The sequence below is a fragment of the Triturus cristatus genome, chromosome 3_1, assembly GCF_964204655.1.
Source record: "Triturus cristatus chromosome 3_1, aTriCri1.1, whole genome shotgun sequence".
In the NCBI taxonomy this organism is placed as follows: domain Eukaryota; kingdom Metazoa; phylum Chordata; class Amphibia; order Caudata; family Salamandridae; genus Triturus; species Triturus cristatus.
Genome location: NC_140583.1, coordinates 656767430 through 656785279, shown reverse-complemented (window position 1 = coordinate 656785279; position 17850 = coordinate 656767430). Strand labels below are relative to the sequence as shown.

At 44.6% G+C, this 17850-nt stretch overlaps 1 protein-coding gene across 1 annotated transcript in view; it reads left to right on the top strand.

Moving 5' to 3' along the window:
* BLM (BLM RecQ like helicase) overlaps positions 1–17850 on the top strand; it is a 383147-nt gene that overhangs the window by 192687 nt on the left and 172610 nt on the right. The gene's annotated exons all lie outside the window — the stretch shown is intronic.

Genomic DNA, 17850 nt, shown 5'->3' with positions numbered 1-17850 from the left:
ACGCATTAGTGATTGGGAATTTACATAGTCCATGTGCCTCCTCTTTGTATTAAGCTGTGGTTTCATTAGCCGTGAAGCGTTCGGCTTCTGCTCCCCAGTGTCAAATGTTTGTGCCGTTGGTAGATTTGCAATTCATGGTGCTGGTTCGCTTTGCCAGTATCATTGGTATATCAGCAAATTTAGTGCCAGCTTTCACTCATTCTGGGCATGGTGCTTGCCCTAAAAGGCAAGCCTCTGGTGTAGTTTAGGAGTCCCTGCCAGCTACATGTTTAAGTATGTCTTCAATCGGATGCCAGAATTGAGCAGTGGTAGGGCAGCTCCGCATCATTTTATAGAAGCCCACTGCCCCAACATTACAGCGAGGACAGTTTGCCGCTATGATGTTTTGTAATTTGTTAATCAGATTGGGCGGGGGGACATGTATGGTCTATGTGCCTGGTAGTATTGTATTTGTTGGAGTCTAGCGTTGCGGGACACCTTTCTTGCATATTTGAGGAGAGAAGCCCGATCTTTGTTGCTGAGCAAGTGTCCCAGGTCTCTTTCCCTGCAAAGTTTGAGATTATTTAATGGAGGAGAGCATAATGCCAAGGCTGATTGATAGAGCTACGTGATAAATTTGTGCCATGTGCCCATATTGAATAGAGTTTGCATGTAGGTATGCAACCGTGGTTCAGAGTTTGTGATGAGCCATAGGACTTGCATTCGAGCTGGTAGTGTTCTGTGGGTCAGGAACTCACCTGTGAGAATTCCAGTGGGGTCCAACAGTGTCTAAATAGAAACATGAGCACATTACTAATTGTTTGGTTTACTTATAGACTTGCACAAGGCTATTTGTAGCTGGAAAAACAACATGTGTGGTTAAATACCTTGAGCACAGATGCATGTTTTTTGTGATCAGCAAAGGAAAGGGGATGTGTCAATCAGCAAGTAGGAGCAAGAAATAACAGAATGGCTATAAAATGTGGGACAAAAGTCAAATGGAAGAACTGATGTTCACAATGTAGGTTACATTTATTAATTAATACATTATTCTCAAAGAGGTCTCCCACTGAGGTGAGGCCAGCTTTTTCCCATCGAGTGTCACTAGTAGTGGGAGGAAAATATTGGATGTATATGATTGAGTGCCTAAGGTGCGGTGGAGAATCCGCCAACAGCAATCTTGTGCAACACTCGTAGGCAAGGCTGAGTATCCTGTGGTTTAGAGGGCTGGCGATCCCAGCAGGCTAATAGAACTATCTTTTTGGATATTTTGGGAGTTGCCAGGTTCCTTCAAGTTTAGTTGAGCTAGCTACAGCAATATTCATTGAGTTTGTGCTACTTAGTAAAAGCTCAAATCGGGTACTCCATGTCCCCCATGGTCCGGGTGCCACTTTAGGGTGAACAGGGCCACTCTAGGGTCACCCCCGTTCCAGTTCAATTCCTGTAGAAGACCGTCTACAGCTTTAAAGAGCGACTTAGGTAGATTGTATGGTAGAGTAGTATTAAATTAAAGTAGCCGGGGGAGCATCACCATTTTTGTTAACACTATCTGACCCGCCATTGTCGGTGGAAGGGATCGTCAAAAGGAGACCTGGGATCTGAGGGAGCAGACCTCTCGGCCAATGTTACTGTTGATTATGTCAGCAGTAGTGTGGTAGACCCATAACCCTAGGTATTTCAAAGTGATCTCCTCCCATCGGGGGGAGAGTTGCTATGTTGGCATCCAAAGGCAAGGGGGTCCCAGGTCCCAAAGGATCTATACTGGTTTTGCCCCAGTTGACTGTCAGGCCAGACATCCTACCAATAAGTTCAAGCTCTCCAATAACCTCTTCTATGTGAGCCTCTGCATCCCATAAGTAAAGTAAGAGGTCATCTGCATACAGTGAAACTGTTAAAACACAAAAAGGCCAGGGGTATTTAAAGACCAGCGGATACAGACCCTCAAAGAAATAACAAACGCAACAGTATACCTGGGTCTAATGATTTATGTTCAACTATTAGAGATTGGCTGGCAGTCAGTGTTTCTGACAGATCCACAAAGTAGAAAGATTCCTTTTTAAGGATGAGACCCCTTACCCACCGTAAGATGGCATGCTTCATCACAGGGTTTCTCCTCACACCACAACAATAGTTGTGGTGTGGGCGACAACTTCTAGAAGAGGAGGAGCTCTTTGGATTATTTATGTCCTACCCTATGTGAGTAGAATGTGTGGGTAAGCTGTGTTAAAAAGTAAGATAAAGTGAAACTAAAACTGATGCCTAATCATACTCTAAACTCTTATTCTTGTCTCCTAGGCACAGGGTTAAAAACAAATAGAGTGAGGCAGGGGAAAATGTATATGTTCCTGACTATATCTTCTGGGTCAACATGTTTCTGCCCTTAAAGTAACCTTTCAACAAGGTGTAGGGGGCATTCATCAGAACCTATATCAATCCCTTTGCTATAAACTTAAACTGTGTACTAGTGTTAAAGAAAATAAAATTTGATGGTACAAATAATATTTGGTCAGAACATTATCCAAACAGCCAAATTCGATGGCATGCCAAAAGTGTACCTAAACGGGGTACACATAAAATAGTGAAAAAAATGCATCCTCCTTGTGCGTTGTAACCATAAAATAGTGATGCTATTTTATCGTGTATGGCTGCTTGGATAATGGTCTGAGCGATCATTATTTTTCCTACAGGTACCTTAGAGGTGGATTTCCTCTATTCTTTGGTGAACTCCGTTTGTACCATCACATTTTCTTTTCTTTAACATTATTGCGCCCTACACCTTGTTGAAGAGATGATTGCAGCCGCTGCCCTGAAGGCTGCCTACTGATGCGGAGCATGCAGAAGTGTGGATGTATTTGTTCGTAGGGGACTTCCTTGTTGCAGACATCTGGATTATTTGCCAGACCTAAGTTTAGTGGTTTGTGACTTGTTGCCCCACAGTAGGCATGCTTGCCTTTTCGAAGTGTTCAGCCCAATCGCAGGCCTTTTCCATTATATAAAAAAAAAGGTTTGTGGTTGGATCATTATTTTTAGCTGGTGGGGAACAGAAGTGTATAACACAGGCACATCTTGCTGAGTTTTCATTTGAACCCCCACCCCCGTGATACTAGCCCAGCGTTGCTGAACCGCAGTGGTGTAATCCGTGAGTATTATTTCCTTGTCTTATCTCACTGTGAAATGCTGTTCTTGACGAAAGCGCTGAATAATGATGTCTCTATAATTGATGAGTTTGGAGACTATCAGTCTGAGGGTAGCTCTTGCCGAGGAAGGCTTGGATGGGACACTGACTCTCTCAACCATGAACAATTTCGTGAGGGCCTGTGAGGCAACCTTCTGTGATAGCCAGTGCTCGAAATACTGGGTGGAATCATCAACCTCCACTCCTTGGGCCTCCCTACTGTGTGGACCTTGTTCCGTCTGCCTCCTGATATCTGCAGGTCGTTCTTCAAGGAATCAAACTTAGGAGGTAAGTTTTAACACCTGTTTTTGCTGGTTCGATGTCTGCACACACTTGGAGTGTTTCTTCGCTGCACACTTTGTCACACAGCTTCTACTGATCTTCTCGGAGGAGGCCTAAGTCAACAGCCATCCCGTCCACATTCGCATCCAATGTAGTTTTAGTGTCCATAACGGCTGCGGGATCTTCTCTAGTTTTGCAGGGTGCATAGATTCCGCCCAAGGCATCGCCACATCCAGTACTGGTGGGCATGACAATAGGAACTCTCGAGATAGTTCACGGTTGAGCAAGTCTTGTCCAATGAAGTCCCTAGTCGTGAGTTGGTGAGAGAGCGATCCATCTCCGCAAATGTTTTGACCCTCCACACCCAAGATCTGGGGGTAGGAGCACTCTGGGTAAAGTGTCTGGGAGGTGAGGGTATGGTTATTGTCCTCGATCTACAGCCTGTGTGCGAGCTATGCCCTGTATAGGCCCCTTAAATGTAGGTCGCAATTGGCACTGACCAGCTCTTAGAGTCCGCGATGGCCTATGGAATAGTCTAGATATCTATGCTCTAGCCATCGAGGTTGCATGACGGTTAAGATTGGGTACCATAAGGTATTGGGGGGGTGGGCATTGTTTCCTTGTGGTTATGGAACTCTCATGCTTCGGTCTGTAGGGGGTAATGTGGAATGGTGCACTCAAACTGCGAAAAGCGGAAAGCCGAGGAGGTTGGCTTGAAGACCCCCAAACCGTCTGTGTTCACTGTATTTATATTATGGCTGGTTGGGGCCCTCCTCTTCCGTCTTGCTGTTGCCTGGTGAGACTGCTCTAATGGGCCTGGATGAGAAGTGATCCACAGATTTGCCCCGTCCAGTCCAGGAGTAGGGAGATATGTATTCGCACTCACCTCCATGCACCAGTGTCCTCTGGATAGTGTTGCTTCACGTGTCCGTGCTCCCTTCGCCCTTGTTGAAGCTGAGCTGTTTGACCCCATGCTGCTAGGGTCTTGGTCTTCATGGCCAGAAGGAAGGCCCAGACATCAGGGGAAGATAGTGCCTTAGGGACTGTTCACCACTTTCCGAGCGTGGCCTGCCTTGTGTCCGTTCAGATGAATCAGCGCAGGTTGTGGCGCGAGGTCTCTCTCCCCTTTGTGCCCTTATGTCCTCGGGTGAGTGTCACTGCATAGTTGTCCATACTACCCGCTGCCCTTGCTTAGGCCGAGGTATTCGGATCAGGGCTGCTTGGGTCCAGTGGGCACTACCGGTCTGCACAACCAGCATAAGGGCCCAGGCGCCATGAGGGGATGGTGCCTCAGAGCATGGCTTTCTTTTTCAAAGTGTGGCCATGGTCTGCCTAATTTTCCCACCCAGTGAAGTTGTGTGGTTTGTGGAGCAGTTGCATCTCCAACTTGTACCTGTGTGCTTCCATCAGTGAGGGCCGTGAATGGTGGCGGTTTCTGTCCATTCTAGTCTTGTTAAGCCAATTCACCGAAAATGCATTCCCTGCACTTCCAGCCATTTGCAAATCCCCTTATGTAATGTAAAATGTGTGCCCAATCCTACAATGTGTTTTTGTCTTGAATCAAATCTGGCTATTCACTCATTTGTATCCAGGGATATAAAGCAGTTTCTTTTGCCTATGTGCATACTCATACTATAAAAGCATATATAGAGGTATGAATGCCACAGTTGAGATACATACTATGCACTTCCTGGGAAGTTGCAGGCGTATTTCACATGCCACAGTGCTCTCCTGGTGAAGGGCACAGTGAGGGTGTCAAATTGCTCAAATTCGAACTCTTCTATGGTATGAGCCCTGGCATAATCAAAAAGGGTAATATCAGAGCTTTTATAAAATGAAACTGCTGACATAATTTGTCAATGCACTACGTGGCACAAAAGGGACAAGTGGATATTTTTTACAGGACAAGTAGATTTATGAAGCAACCTCTCCAATGAACAAGTAGATATTTTATTAAATTAGACACCTCTGAACATTGTCTAATTCCTAGGGTGCAGTAGTTGTACCCATTAGTAATTCTTACTGGCTTCCCCATGTAAATTGAATTTACAGTCCTCTTGTGAACGCTGCCCCTTTCCATTTAATGCTTATAAACATTACCTAGATTGCTTTTGCATCAATGATCGTAAACATTAGAACAAGTGAAGGTAATGACTGATCATGGCCATCTTGTTGCACCTGTTGCTTCGAATGCCCTAATACGATGATATTCATCCACTTAGTGGGAATGGTAAATGTAAGATGGAGGGTGGTGGCTGTCTGCAAAGAAATAAAAAGGACAGCTCTATCGCCACCTCTTATCTGTTTTTTTGTCTTCATGACCATTCATCAGGAAAAACATTTCCTGCCACCGTAGACCCCTGCAGAATGTACCTTCCTGGTGTGACATAGGCAGTAATCTCACAATGCTTTCAGGGAAGAGCTCTTCCTATCATCCTCACTGAGGAGGAAAACTCTACCTCTGCATGAATGAATGGATGTTTGAACTCTCAAAATGCACTGCCACTATTTTGACTGTTTTGGCCATCTCCATTGAAGGTACTACACCAGTATTAATTGACACTGGCTCAAAGCCCGAAATTCTTTCCGATTACACATCCATTGTGTTTCAAATGAAAGCCAGAAACAGGAGACTTGGCTCATCCCGTCTGATGATGTTCCAAACTGTTAAAGTATTAGAGCTCTCTTATGGACAAAGTAATTGCTCTTTTTAGTTTTCGTAATTTTTTTTGTTTATACCACACATTTTCCATTATTCTGACGTCTCGTTACTGAAATTGTAGAAAGCAGCGCTTTATCGCTCTGCCAATACATTGTTTTAGAATAATTTGTAAAAGTACTCACTAGCCTTAATTTCTCACTATTTTGTAATAAAGCCAAATGTGAAATATTATGAATGCTATGTAAATAAGAAATGATTGTGGATAAATGAAAAGTAAACTAATTTCTACAATGGTAATGGTAGGAAATTAACTAGGTTTTCTCGAAGTGACCCATGTGAACTATCTGGATTGGATTTGGTTGCTGTGATGCTGAAAATGGATGATAAGTCAGGCTGAATGATAACACATCTTTAGTTGGGATGGTGAGGGATGTCTGAATGCAAAATATTCCCTGAAAGCCTTAAGAATAAGATAATTTCAGCAACATATGTGTGTGGGTGGATGTTGTTTGCACCTAGATTGTTGCAGTGTGACTTTTTTTAACAGATCAATAAATAATAACTGGTCCCATAAATGAAAAGGTTATGTTGATGGCCCGCTGTTCTGGTCTTGATATACTTTAGTAAGATATGTGAATGTGTGGTACTTATATAGCACAGACCTAGCAGGGAAGCGAAAGAGTACTGAACATAGGTTGAAAGCCAAGGGTGCAATAAGATTGTTTTCATGAGGTGGGTAGTAGTTGATCTCCACTATTGGCTTCTTAAAGCAATTTGTTTTCCTCCTCTTTCTGACTTTCTGGATGTCAGAACAATTCGGATGCCAATAGAGGTGGTGTTTCAGTTCCAGGAGGATCAGAAACGCATTGTCTGTCTTTTTATTTTCTTCCCTCTTCTACTTCAACTCCAGTATGGTGATGAACTGGCTCCTGGTGTTTTGCTGTGATGGTTAATTTTGTGGGCAAGTATATCAGGATTTCATTCATGTCTTTCTAGATGATGCAGTCGGTCTTGAAGGCAAAACAGACCTTTATGGGGTGCCAATGTAGTTCCTTATTTTTACAGTGCTGCAGTCATACTTGTTAAATCCCCCAATCAGACATGCCACATTTTGTAGGTTACCTTGCATGGAAGCCAAGGTGGTGTCCAGATGGCTGTCAAGTAGAGCATTGATTCAATCCAGGTTCTGACATTGCTTTTTGAAAGTACAGGTGTCGCTTTCTTAAGGAGGGAGAGTTGATACCACTATGTTTTGAAGGTGTAGAGATTCATTTTGGAAAAGCAGACTTTAATTCGGACTTTGTTGGGTTCAGATTGTGGTAGGTACTTGACATACAGTTCTTGTTTGGTATGTAGCAGTTTTTCAGTTGCTATATGTCATGGGTTCAGGAAGATTTTGCGATATAGTTGAGCGTTTTTTATGACCTTTTTTGTTGTCAGTGAGCATGGATCAGAGGTTTTCCGTGTACAGGTTGAAGATGATGGGGTTAGGATGGGGCCCAAGGATATGGAGATTTTCTGGGATCTTGTGATTCCTGTTGAATGTGTTAGTGGCAGTGTGCAAGATAGAGGGGTGTACCATTACAGAACTGCACAAGCGAATCTCATGCAAGTTTCCAGGGTGTTGCTATTGGGAAGAGTGTCCTTGAAGATATTGTACTATTGTTGATGGTGGTCTTGTAGATTGTAGCTTTCTTTGTGGTGATGATTGGTCCGTGTGTCACTAATTGTTTTGAAATGGGTGAAGTTATTAGGGAGATTGATCCATCCCCAATTTTTCTGCTTATGACATGATTCTTCACAGTCAGATCTTGGGTGCATTAGGGTGTCAAGGGTTTAGATTTGGAGATTTGGGAATTCAGTGCAGTGCTGACTGCTACATGAATTTTAAGAGTTGTCTTGTGGACAGTGAGGTGGTGTTTATTTACGATGTGGGTATTTTGGCTGGTTGATGAGTCTTCTTGCAAGTTTTCCAAGGGGAAATTAGTTCTGGTATCTTGCTAGAGCAGGTCGAGCACTGCAGAGCCTCATAGAGGATTATACCACATTTGTGGACAGCCTTGATCTTCATGTGAACAAATAAAAGACGTATGTGCTTATTTCTGCTGCACTACAAAGAAATGTCCAGCTTTCCATATAGAACAACGAAGGGTGGAGGTGGCTGAAATATTCTCTTACCTGGGGATACTCTTCGATTGGTTTTTTATTGAAAAATATGGTGTTAAATAGAAAACTTTTATTTAAAAAAAAAAAAAAAGCATAGCAGCAATTTTTAGTTTTACAAAGAAACTGAGTTCTAAACCCATCTCCAAGATTTTAGCGATTTATGCAGCCAAAGTTATCACTGATGCTACTTATGGGACCGCGATCTGGGGTATGGTGGACATTGATGTGCTTCAGCGAGTAGAAGATGCCTTCGGTAAAAGACTGTTAGCCTTGCCCTGTAGTTGTCCAAACTGTATATGTCACATTGAGCTGGGTTTACCATATATATCTATATTAAAGATTCCCTGGTTGCAATATGTGAAGCGTTACGTAGAGGATCTGGGTTTATTAGAATTATTTGAGTGCAAATCAAAAAGGCGAGGCTTAAGGAGATCTTTCTAGCAAGGGCTGCTGCAAACAGGTAGGAGACAAACAGAAACAAAGTTACTGCTAGCCTATGTCAAGCGTCTCCCCCTCTTAACCAAGAAGCTCAGTCTTATTTAACTTTTACCAGCTTATCTTGACAAGATCATGCTTAAACTATATCCCACTGATGCTTGGTTTCCCTGTAAACTCTCACTCTATAAGCGATCTTATCTTATGCCCCTGTGATGGTGTATCAAAACAGTCAGAGTTACATGTTCTATTCTTTTGTACATTTTACATTGTACAAAGGAAAAGAATCATTGTCCCGCTTTTGCGCAGATATAATTTTAGTCAAATCAAATCAAATCAAAGATAGCTTTATTCGGTATTTGACAAACACCATATAAGCAAACATTACAAAAATACGATTAAAACAACGTTATTTAAACATTTACATACTAAAAGGTGATTACTAAGAAGAAATACATATTCATTACCCTAGTCATTCAATTAATCTAATATTAAAAACCCTTTAAAAAAATTTTTTCTAGAAAGCGATTGATATATGTATCGTTACATTTACATGATAGAAGGGTCGAGGTAAATATGACATATTTATGTATTATATGGTGTTATTAGGCACAGAATAATACTTCTACAAACCCTCAACCTACTAATCGCTTCTCATAGACCCTCTACATTTTATAATAAACGACAGGAATTTTATCATCACTCCAATAGTACATTCGTCTTGAAGCAAATACAATCTGTGGAGGGCTGCTTTACAGCTTCTCAGGCCCCACAGTTTTAACAGAGGCAATAGATGTTTTTTCCTACCCCATTGATAGTACTTGCAGAACAGTATGCAATGTATGTTAGACTGAGTGGCTATTCCGTCACACGGGCAATTAATCATTTTCACTGACCAATCATTCGGTGTAGGGAACGTTATTAACCTGAAGAAACAGTCTGTCCTCAGACGAGCCAACAGCATTCTATGGTAAGGGGAGATATTTGGCGCCAGATAAGGATGTAAACCATGTTCATGCAAAATCTGGCGGTGGGCTATAATGGTGGACTTATTCCCATCTAAATAATATCTCCTCTCCTCCAATAAGCCAAGACACGTCTCTTTTAGTGCTTTTTTGGGGATTTGGGCGCATGATATTGGGTCTGAAAAGAATTCTGGGTTGCCGATGGAGTTCAGGAATTTTTTAACGTAGGCTAGCCAAGGTTGTTTAGCGCCATTTCCTTGCTGCAGGCAATCCTGAATTACCTCCCTATTGAAGGTTGTGTCCTCGCATGTCCAGATCTTATGCCACAACATAACTGGCGCTATCTTTATAATGTCACTAATGTGAGATCTATCCAGTTCGTTGTGGCAGATAGTAGTAGATGTGGAACGCGGGACTCCTAAGAGGTACCTCAGGAAAGCATTCTCCACCCTTTGAATTTCGGAACTATCTGCAAGTCCCCAAATCCCCGCCCCATAAACAGCTGTGGACACACATTTAGCTGCATAGATCTTAAGTAGTGTGTCTACCGGTTTCCCGCCCTGTTTTTTAGCAAATTGCTTAACCGCCCCTATTGCGCGGGCAAAAGCCAGGTTTCGGGAGGTAACCGCTGCAGACCATGTCCCCCTATTATTAAAAATGATACCCAAGTAGGAAAAAGTTTTCGACATCGCTATCTTTGAATTATTAACAAAGGTTTTGCAGTCTGGTACTTTTTTTCTCGTTGTGCATGACATCGTGAAAGTTTTCCCCACATTTATTATAAGGCCTCTAGAGCTCATGAAGGTTGCAAAGCCTGTTAGTGCCTTTTGGAGTCCCCGCTGAGTGCGGGCCATAATCACCGCATCATCAGCGTATAACAATAACGGGACTGCGAGTCCGTTTATCTTGGGGTAATCCACCTCCAGGTCATTCATCGAGTCTGCTACCTCGTTTATATACAAATTAAATAAAAACGGTGCAAGGATGCAACCCTGGCGAACGCCCTTTGCAATTGGGAATTTTCTGGTTTGCTCGCCGTTTTTGCCATATCTCACCGTAGCTCCTGCATCTCTGTAAAGTTCCTGGATAAAAGTTAGGATGTTTTTATCTATCCCCATATTAGTCAGGGTTTTCCACAGGGTTCCATGATCCAGACAATCGAAAGCCGAAGTTAAATCGACAAATGTCAGGAACAAGTTCCCTTTTTTTGATCCAATGTATTTGTTTATTATAAGGGACAGGTTTAAACCCTGCTCTATGGTTCCCACCCCCGACTTAAAACCATATTGAAATTTTGAGAGTATCCCATTAGTCTTGGACCAGGTTTGTAGTTTGGTTAGTAGCACCCTGCCAGCAACCTTCATTAAATTATCTAACAGAGAAATGGGGCGATAACATTTTGGGTCTTGTCTATCTCCTTTTTTAAATATTGGAATGACTATCGCTTCCTTCCATGTGTTGGGGAAACCTAATTTGGTGTAAGCATTTAGGACATTTGCCAGTAAGGGTGCCCAGAGATCTACATTCCCTTTAAATAGATCAATGGGTACACCGTCAGGCCCTGGAGCTTTTAGGCTTGCACTCTGAGAAATCGCTTGTTCCAGGTCTGCAGGGGTGAACATTACTTTTAATGGGAAATTTCCCTGTGGTTGTAAAAGGATCTCACTCCCCTCAGCCAACTCCTCTTGTGAGGTCAACATAAGTGAGTCTTTCTTGTAAAGCACAGTAAAATGCTTGACCCAGACGTCTTCAGCTATGCCAATTTCCATGGAGTCTACCTTCCTATCTAGAAAAAAGGGGGCATTTACCTCTTTCCAGAAGGACGTATTATCCCTTAGTGCGCTTGCCTTTATCAAGGCTTCCCAAGCTGCATTTTTGAGTTCTTTCTTCCTTGTCAGGAGAGTCAGCTTGTAAGCTTGTCTAGCCTCCTTGACTTGTCTGCTATCCCTGGGTATAGTCTTTAAAGCCTGTAAAAGTGCTTTATGGGCACTTGTGCAGGCTCGGTTAAACCAGCCATATATTCTCGTTTCCTCCCTTGCCTTTAATTTTTTGGTTAGCTTAGCGTTTATTTCTGTTTTAATCTCATCGAATGCCTGTATTATTTGTTCTGGGTTAATGCTTAGTTCCAGGCAGGTGTTAAATTGACTAGTTTCTTTCTGTAATAGATCTTTCAGAAAGTTCATGGGTTCAATTTTTGCCCATTTAATGGCATAGCCATTTTTCCTGGCCAGTGCCACTGAACGGCCATGCAATATATCCGTGGTGCTTATTTTTTGCGTGCCCCGTTTCCCTAATTTAAGGGAAGTACTAATGGGAAAGTGGTCACTTATTGCTAGGCCCTCCGTTTCGAACCCGCCCACCCAACCTTGGTTCCTATTTGAAACCAGGATGAAGTCTATTACAGTACCTGCCCCATGACCAAAAAAGGTTGTTTGAAACACTACAGGTGGCTGGCAAAGTTCATTTGCAAAAGCCAAATCCCATTCATGCATGAATTGATTTAGCAGATTTCCCGCTAGGGAATGTTCAAAATGTGTGGTGGGATCCCCTTGTGAGTCAAAAATGCCACAGTTTTTTGTTTGGCTATAGGGACATAGGTGACAATTGAAATCCCCTGCTATAAGTAAGCAGTCTGCCGCCTGGCCGCCTTTGTTTAGCAGTGAATCCAGTTCCGCTATTAGAATTTTTACCTCTACTTTTGGCATATTATTATAAAGGTTTATCAGAAAAAAGGAGCGCCCATTTAATTTAAAAGACAATCCTTGTAGTGAACTCCCTACACCTGCTTTTGGCCCATTTGCCTCATACATGTTCTGTTCTATGTTACAAAGGTTAGAGGTAAAAATACAAAGTCCCCCCAAGCCCCTGCCTCGGTTACCCTGGATCGAGGGAACGTAGAAAGTGCTAAAACCCTCTACTGATGTCTCATATGGGTCCCAACACTCCTGTAGGCAGACTATATCCTGCTTTTCCATAAAAGTTAGGAATAGCTGGTCACGCGCTTTTTTCGCAAGCCCAGCAATATTCCAGGAAGATATCTTAAGCAGACAAAACCCCTCAGTGATGGGGCAGGGTTCTTCCTGCCTAGGTTGTGAGACCATGCCCTCTTGCAAGGCTTCGATCTCATTATCGAGTTGGGTCTTAGTCCTATCTACTATACTCAGATATGGTTTTATGTTGATAATTTCAGTTATTGGCCCAGTTCCGTTCTCAGTCCGTGACCTGCTGGATTTTTCTGTTAACTGCTGGCTTAGCCGGTTTCCTCCACACGTGTCTTGCACTTGTATAATCTCTGACATCACGGGGTTAGTATTTTCTACTAGGGAAGGGACATCATAGATCTTATGTAGGGGAGCAGTGACTTCTAAAACCCCTGTGGTGACCTTTATTGGTCAATCGACCATGTCTAGACAGTCGAATCTGTTCCTCATGGGAACCCCCTCCCAGTAATCGAAATTTGGGTTGCCTCTACTATGGTACCAGGGGCGGGAATTCCAGCCTCTATTCCATCCATTATTATTGTTATTCCTATTTCTGTTTCTATTAGTGTACCCCACCTGTGTCCAGGGCCAATCCTGAGCATCCTCCCATCCAGTTCTGTTTTCATAATTCGGGGTATTTAACGGAGGATAAAAAAAGGAAAGGCGCTGTACATCCACCCCCCCCCTTTTTTCAAGTGCTGGCCAGGAAGAGATATAGTCAGCCATAGCAGGATCGTCACAGTTGACTATAACGCAATCACCCTGTAAGCTTTTTTTAGTTTCCCCAATCCAAAACACTCTTCTAACTGAGTTGATTCTGCTATGATGCGATGGCTGTATAGGTCTATTTTGGCTAAGCCATTGCAGAACTTTGTTTCTCAGTGACCACTGGGGCTCATCCGCGCCCTCTGTTAGTTCTGAGACCCCTGTTAGGACAACAGTGAACGGGGTGGCCTCAGGTGGAAGATGGAATGGCCGTCTAGATCTAGATCCCGTCCTCTGTTTCCCCTGGGCTTGAGAGGGCTGAGATTTTTGGAGTTTTTGTGTATTCTCCTTTAGGTTTGCTAGCTGAGTATTTAGGGCTACTAGGGCTGGGGTGGGTTGTGCGTTATCACTAGTGGTGACGAGTTGGCCCTTTCCCTCTGCAGTTTGGGGTTTAGGAGTATTTTGTGGATTCTGTTTGACATTTTTAGTGGTCTGGATGTTCCCTTCTTTATCTGGTCCACAGGACTTTGGGCAAACAGCTGGTGTTGTAGATGGTTGAGTTGGTTTAGCCGATTTGGCCGGTTTACTTGGTTGTTTGGTCTTCCCCTCCCCCATGTCTAGGGTGCTAAGTGACTTCTGCATAAATGCAGGAGTATTTAGTTTGGCAAGTTGTTTTTCAATTACCCTTATGCTTTTCTCCAGGGGTTTCAGATGGTATTTTAACAGTTCCCCCATGCTGTTTGTGAGAAAATCGTGTAGTGTCACACATGAGGTACAGGGTTTTTGTATGCCCCCTACTGCGCCTAGTGTATCTAGGTTCCCCAGTGGCGTGATGTTCCGTGGGGGCGTGTTTAGGATCACACTATTGGTTGGCGATGGTGTTTGCAACACTACGGTGTTGTTACTGTTTATGATCAGGTTGCTGGGAATCCCACCATTTGGTGGAGCTAATAAATGCACATTTGGGTTCGACCCCTTATTTAACCTCTTAGGTATGGCGCCCTCCCTGGCCCCCGTGGTGTTTGATTCTGTGACCATTTCATGATTATGTAGGGGTTGTAAAACTGGTGTTTTTTCCAGATCCTCCCTAGAATCAGAATCGGAACCTAGTGACAACTGTGTTGCTGACAAATCCACAGTGTTTGAAACTGTGTGAACTAGTGCACTTGTTGGATTCAGCAGGGGTATGATCAACCCCTTTTGTATAGGGGTTTGTGCTGAGGCCAGCGGGCCCATAGACGATCTTTTTCTGGCCATCTCCAATTCGTGAGACACCCGTCGATCTATCAATTGGATAGTATTGTCAATGGCTGCATTGGCCTTGTGTAGGAATAGGTCAAGTGGACCCGTTATATCGGTGGTTTTGTCTGTTTTTTTGCTTCTAGTGACTCTGGACATAATTAAGCGCTCTGCGTCACAGGGGCAATAACTTGTGGGTCGCGAGCAAAACTAGTGTCGCTGTTACAACTAGAATATGAGGTCCCACTAATTTATGACCACACAGAGCAGCAAGTGGACGGAGGGAAATATAGACATGAAAACACAAATAAAAATACCATGGCCCAGTCCAGTCCTGCACAGTCTGTAACGGGCTGAAACGGGCCCGCCCTTGGCCCGGGCTTCGCCTCGCGCTTCTCCTCGCGCGCGTCCCGCGTTGCGTGAAGTATGGTTTAATTTAAAGGGGGGGTAAAAGGGCGTTACCGCCGGGGGAAGAGGCACCAGGTGGTGGAAGCAAAGGCTTCTGGTCCTCGCAGTCCCCCGGTGCAGGCAGCCAACTAGAGTGGGGTCTAGCGCACGCTGGGAGCTATTGGACACTCCGTCGATCAAGGAGGAGCTCCCACCAGCAGCGCGACCTCGAGAGGTTTCTCCAGGCAAGTTTGGCGCTAGTCCGCTTCCCAAACGTCCTTCAACGCGGCAGTAACTCGGATTTTGTGAGTGGCACCCGCGAAGCGGGTGTCACGAAAGGTAAATAGAGAACGGTAGGTGATGGGCGTTACCGCCGGGGGAAGAGGCACCAGGTGGTGGAAGCAAAGGCTTCTGGTCCTCGCAGTCCCCCGGTGCAGGCAGCCAACTAGAGTGGGGTCTAGCGCACGCTGGGAGCTATTGGACACTCCGTCGATCAAGGAGGAGCTCCCACCAGCAGCGCGACCTCGAGAGGTTTCTCCAGGCAAGTTTGGCGCTAGTCCGCTTCCCAAACGTCCTTCAACGCGGCAGTAACTCGGATTTTGTGAGTGGCACCCGCGAAGCGGGTGTCACGAAAGGTAAATAGAGAACGGCAGGTGATGGGCGTTACCGCCGGGGGAAGAGGCACCAGGTGGTGGAAGCAAAGGCTTCTGGTCCTCGCAGTCCCCCGGTGCAGGCAGCCAACTAGAGTGGGGTCTAGCGCACGCTGGGAGCTATTGGACACTCCGTCGATCAAGGAGGAGCTCCCACCAGCAGCGCGACCTCGAGAGGTTTCTCCAGGCAAGTTTGGCGCTAGTCCGCTTCCCAAACGTCCTTCAACGCGGCAGTAACTCGGATTTTGTGAGTGGCACCCGCGAAGCGGGTGTCACGAAAGGTAAATAGAGAACGGCAGGTGATGGGCGTTACCGCCGGGGGAAGAGGCACCAGGTGGTGGAAGCAAAGGCTTCTGGTCCTCGCAGTCCCCCGGTGCAGGCAGCCAACTAGAGTGGGGTCTAGCGCACGCTGGGAGCTATTGGACACTCCGTCGATCAAGGAGGAGCTCCCACCAGCAGCGCGACCTCGAGAGGTTTCTCCAGGCAAGTTTGGCGCTAGTCCGCTTCCCAAACGTCCTTCATCGCGGCAGTAACTCGGATTTTGTGAGTGGCACTTTAGTCAGTATCGTCCAGCATTACTTTTTTTCCAGTAGTTTGATGATCCAGCAAGCCACCCCGTATATAGTTTTCGGGACAGAAACCTGGACGGACAACACATCCAGCCCAGACTGGAACATCGCGCTACCTAAGGGCTATGCTGTCAGCTCACAAGATAGGGAGGAAAAAAAACGGGGGGGACTAGCTATTATCTACCGAGATCATCTAAAGGTGCGGGTGGAGGCAATCTCGGTTCTGCCAGCGGAGGCGATGCATTTTTCGATAAAGCTTAACAATTTCTCGATCTTCCAAGGGATGCTTCTATACCGTCCACCAGGACCTAGAGCGGCTTTCTCCCAAGGTCTTTTGACGCTTCTGGAGTCCTACACAGACTCCCAATCTCTCACATTGCTGGGTGATTTTTAACTATCATTTAGAATTAACAAATAATTTGCATACTGCCAGACTGCGGGATAATCTTGCAGCTTTCAGCCTAAACCAATTAGTAGTCGAACCCACCCATGTGGCGGGCCACACTCTAGATGGTATTTTTACTAATTCTTCTGATATCAACTTGATTTAAAATATCTACTCTCCCTTGGACTGACCATAAGGCGGTCTATTTTAACATCAAGACCCTGCAGCATAATCACTGCACCCAAAGTAAGCCTTCCAAGATAAAAATGCGACTCTGGAACAAAGTTCTAGGCGATGACCTAGAGCCGGCCCTTGGCCACCTCCCTTCCCCGCTAGCAAAGGACAATAATGAAGCAGCCTCCCAGTTTAATGGTTGGCTACTGGCAGCTGCCGAGCAAGTGGCCCCCGAAATATTGGTTATGGTAAAAAGATCGAAGAATTCATCTCCTTGGTACAGCCTGGAACTCAAGTCCCTAACAATTTACTGCAGGAAAACAGAGCGTTTTTGGAGACAGGATTATAGTAACGAAAAGAAAATGATCTATAATCTCGCTGGCCAACAATATAAGGAAGCAATTATTGCTGCAAAAAAGTTATTCTTTACAACTAAGATAGAAAACGCTGGCAATTCCACAAAGGAACTTTTTAAATCTGTCAAACTGCTGGACAATCCGCAGTAAGACAACATTTTTAAGCCAGATCAAGCTATGTGCAATATACTGGCCACATATTTTCAGAACAAGGTGCAAGTAATCTATAGTGATCTTCTGAGCGGTCGGGAGACCCAAGATAAGCAGTGTCAACATCCCTGGGAGGTCTGCTCAACTCACTGTAGATTATCCTGTTACCGACAATTACGAATGATGAGGTATTAAAACTTCTCCTCAGTATAAAATCCGGATCACCCATGGACCCTTGCCCTCCAGCTATTATGCACCTTGCTGCTGGGAAGATTTGTGTAAAGTTAACCCCACTAGTTAACCAAGTTTTGAAATCGGGTATTTACCCAGCTAGTTGGAAAAAAGTATCCATTGGGCCAATTCTTAAAAAGTCGACCCTGGAACCCACCGAACCAAAGAACTTTCAGCCAATTGCCGGTTTGCCAATAGTAGCAAAAATACTGGAGAAGTCAGTAAACAAGGTGTTGACAAACTACCTTGACGTTAATAACCCACTGGACTCCACACAGCACGGTTTTCGGTCTTGCCACTCTACTGAGTCAGCTCTGATTACTGCAACGGAAGAGATTCGTAGAGTGGTGGACGGAGGG